At 50.0% G+C, this 4,374-nt stretch overlaps 1 pseudogene; it reads right to left on the reverse strand.

Annotated features, from left to right (window-relative positions):
- Positions 1–3,196: 3,196 nt before the first annotated feature.
- LOC120848912 lies at positions 3,197–3,890 on the reverse strand (annotated as a pseudogene).
- Positions 3,891–4,374: the final 484 nt, after the last annotated feature.

Raw genomic sequence — 4,374 nt, forward strand, 5'->3', positions numbered from 1 at the left:
GGTTACAGGCGGGTCTGACGGGGATGTGCGGGGTGAGGGTAGGGGATGAGATATGTGTGGGGCAAGGGTTTTGGTGAGAGCTAGGCGATAGTTTCGTGCGTTTTGTTTAGTCAAGGTGCGAAGGGAAGGGGGGGGGGGGGAGGGAGGATGAGGGATGGTGGTTGATTTAAAGGTGGGTGGTTGGTGGCTGACGGCGGGTTTGGAGGACTGCTGCTGCTTCGTTTGGCGGTGCGATCAGCGGTCCTCGAATTGTCGCGACCTCGAGTGAAATTGTTCACCGGCTTGTTCGTTGCAGAAAGTGGTGCCGAAATTTGAGGAGGTTGTTGGTGAGGGAGAGTAGGGGAATCGCTGCCAGGAACAGGAGTAGACGACGGGGTTGCGCGTAGGCTGAGTCGTTTGAGATAGGCGGCCTTGCGGAGGGCCAGGTCGGCCGTTTGACGAACCTCGCATTTGGGATCGTCGGCGGCGTGATCTTTGCTGCAATTCGGACATCCAGGCTTGCAGTGATGAGGAGTTTGCGGGTCCAGGATATCGGTGCCACAAATTTTGCAGCGAGGAAGGTGACTTCGTGGACAAACGTCTTGTCGATGGCCGATGGCCAGGCACGTGTTAAAGAACTGCGCTTTTGGGGGGGGGGGGGGGGGGCGCAGCGCTGTGCCTTGTGCTTGTAATAGACAGCACGTGGGACGTAGGAGCCGCGAAAGGTGATTAGGGCTGTGCCTGTTTTGCCCATCATGCGGGACGAGAGGATGTCGCAGGTGTCAAGGTTTTCGAGGAGCTCCTCCGGGGAAGTATGGGGTTCTACTTGGTGTATGACGCCTTTGCAGGAGTCGTTCGGTGGCAGTTCGTATATCTGGATCAGTCTTGGGTAAGTTACTTTTAAAAAATAACTCGTTACAGTTACAGTTACTTTCAGAAAAAAAGTAGCGAATTTACCGTTACAGTTACCGCAAGAAAAGAGTAGCTCGTTACAGTTACAGTTACTTTTAAAAAGTAACGACGTTACTTTTCTATAAAACAAAAAATAGGAAAAACTAGAAAACGCCCCTCACCAAGTTTTATTGCATAAAATTAAACAGTACACTTTTTACTTCATATTGTAACTTAGCAGAGGTTGCTTCTCGAAATTAGTGTTTGAAAATTTTTACGCCAGAGTAGTGGCGCAAATCAAAATACGAAACATGCGCAGTGTGGAGTACTGGCGCTAATCAAAATACAAAACATGCGCAGTGCCTTCCGCGTGTATTGTTGTTTTACGGTTGATTCACCCGATTAAAAAGTGTTTTCACAGAAAAAAGAAAAAAACACAACATAGATAGTTCTTCAAGACACTAAGATGTAATAGTTCAGTCACGAAGTACAATCGCGTGCGTAAAGTGTGGGATTCCCCTTTGTTGGGGGTACCACTTAGAAACACAGAAGGTTCCTTGGGTCCGGATAAAGACGTGTTTATTTGACTTAGATGCCACACGCTTGCCCGAAGGCCAACAATGTTGGAGATGACGGCGCCGTCTCTTTTGACAGGATCACCAGTCGGAGTCCGCGCTGCCGCTATTGACAGTATCACGGAGGGGGAGGATCAGGTAAGGATATGAAGGTTCCGTCGAGCAGAGCCTCCCCCAGCGAGAGTCCCGCCCGTTGGATTAGGGCCGTCTTGTATAGCCTGCGGGAATGGACGCGCCCGGGGTGGGTCGGATGTAGGTGGCTCCCCGGAGGGGCGGACGCGTCCAAGTCATGATCCCGAGGGGTGTGCCTTAGGCAAATCACCCGAGAAGGACGAGGGAAAGCCGTCCACCAGGGAATACGGCTTCGCCCTCGCATCCGGGACGCGCCCCCACGTGGCGACGTCCCACGGCCTGCCTGAGCTAGGCTTAGATAGGGATGCGGGGAACCCGTGGTTCCCACAAAAGATAACTAGGATGTTTTCATGAAATCTACACGTGGCTATATTCGGGTCGTGACTCGTGAGAAAGAACGTATTCACAAGTTTGTGCAAGGCCAACTTGACACTCGAAATGTCGGATTAGACGATTTGAAAAGTGGAAGGAAAATCTAAACTGGGGGTGGGGGGGGGGGGGGAGTACTTGATCAACGATATATTTATTATTCATAAAACACTGGAAAGTAACGGCCAAAGTAACGTCGTTACTTTCATCGTTACCTCAGAAAAAAGTAATAGAACTACAGTTACAAGTTACATATTAAAAAAGTAACTCGTTACAGTTACAAGTTACCAAAAAGTAAAGTAACGAAATTACAGTAACGCGTTACTAGTAACGCGTTACTACCCAAGAGTGATCTGTATAGGGTGATGTTTATCGGAAAAGGTGAGGGAATTGACAGCAAGGAACTTGGGTATGGTGTGAGAGTCCGTTATACTGAGAGTGGCGAGATTTTTTTGGAGCTTGAATGGTAACAATAAGGGAACGGGTCTCACTATCCGTGAGGCGAGCCATGCTGCTCAGAGCAGAATGAAAGATGTGGGGCCATAGCTTGGCGAGGTTGAGACCAGGGGAAGGGCGCAGAAGGAGAAGGGATTCCGCAGGTTTACTGTTTTTCGATGAACGCTGGGATGCTGTAGTCCACCCGTCGGCGTTCGTAATGTAGCGGCGAGGCGTGCTTGGAGGCAGGAGGGTACGCGGCCGAGCCGCGACGTAGGCCGATGTTGGTGGCGGCTCGAAGTGAAGCCGTCCCGCAGCCCGAAGCGGCGTTAGGCTTACCGGCTGGTTTCCGAGTTGGAGCACAGAAAGTGCTGGTATAACTAAGATCAGTGGTCTGATAAAGGTCAGACTTGGCCTGGAAAGTCACGGGGCGCTTGGACACAGGAATCGAGGGGTGGTTCGAAGAAACCCGTCGAAAACCAGGCGGCAGGTCCAATTTTGAACGGAACGAGGCGAGTCGTGTCAGGCCAGCCATCGACGACGACGAACTCACAGACCTTAGCTATTGTTGCCATGCAGTTTCTTATCTGAGGTACAGAACATGCACTCGACAGGCTCAAGTTAAGACTTTGTGATCCACAGTGGGAACATCAATAGCATTAGGGAATTGTTGTCGGATGAGTGCCTCAACACCATTGTAAGCCCCATTCATTGAGGCCGCACCGGCATACGCTTGAGCTCTCAAGTACTCCGTTGCAACACCAACGTCGTTCAAACTTTTAACTATCGTGCTGGCCAGACCTTTCCCTGTCATGTCAGTCACAGGAACAAACTGCAGGAACTCTTCCTTTATAACGATCCGCTCCATGTCCACATAGCGCGCACACAGCGAGAGCCGTTCTACACCCGCGATGTCCGTTGTCTCATCAGCCATGACTGCAAAGCACTTCGCAGCATTCACCTTTAAGACAAGCTTGTTCAAAACAATGCTATTTCATGCCGGTATAATCTCATTTGGGTCCTCTAGCTGGTGTAGGTCGCATTAGCACTGCATTCTTCTAAATGCATTTTTGAAAGGCTCATCGCCGTTACGCACGCAACCTTAGAGGCGCCTTGAAATTCCCATTCGTTTTCTTCCGGCTCATTGAATAGATCCAATTTCCCGGCGTCTATAAGGCCCCTCAGAGCAACTCCTTGTCTTCCGCACCAGACTACCGTTGTGATGGAAGGAGTCAGGCATTTCCTGTTTTTAGCTATTTGATCCTTTAACCCAGAGTCAGTGTCCTGGTCAAGGGGATTCTTTCTCCGCTCTGATATCTCCAGAAACTGGCCGTCATCAAGGACGCTGTTCTTATGGAATTTTTTTCTTTCATGGTCCTTAAAATCCTCAACTGCATTTTTCCATTTGTCAAATTTGGAAAGCACAAGTTTTCCAGCGGGCTCCTCTCTCGCCCACCCCAGATGAAGCAAAAAGGAGGCAGTACTTACAAAAGACGCAGCTCTCTGCATTGGAGTAGACAAGCCAGTTCTATCGGTGCAGTCACTTATACTGAAACTTGAGGTTCCTTTTTTCCGTTGGCTCGAAAAAGAAGGTGGGGCTCTGCGTCCAGGCACTTGTCAGCAGCTCTTTTTTCTTGACGTCCGTAACCTGCAGAAAATAGAAATGACACTTATAAGTAGGGTTCAACCTTGTAACGATACCTCCGGGCATAAATCAGCTATTCTGGTTAACCATCACCGTTGCAGGTAGAAGAAAACGGCTAGGTTTGCACGGGCTCATCCCACCAAGCGAACGAATAAGAACCACTGCTTGCGCACGTGCCAAGCGAGCGTCACCATGAAGGATGTCCCGTCTGTAAAACTTTGTTGTACGTTGAACGTTGCACCAGTGAAACGAGGTTACCTGTCGTGCAAATAAGGCCCGACCTGTGTGCAAGCCGTCCGAACAACAGCGGCAACGCATAGGGACCAGCTAGTCACAGGACAACGGGAG

Source organism: Ixodes scapularis, unplaced genomic scaffold (genome assembly GCF_016920785.2).
Source record: "Ixodes scapularis isolate PalLabHiFi unplaced genomic scaffold, ASM1692078v2 PGA_scaffold0__279_contigs__length_252992795, whole genome shotgun sequence".
Classification (NCBI taxonomy): Eukaryota; Metazoa; Arthropoda; class Arachnida; order Ixodida; family Ixodidae; genus Ixodes; species Ixodes scapularis.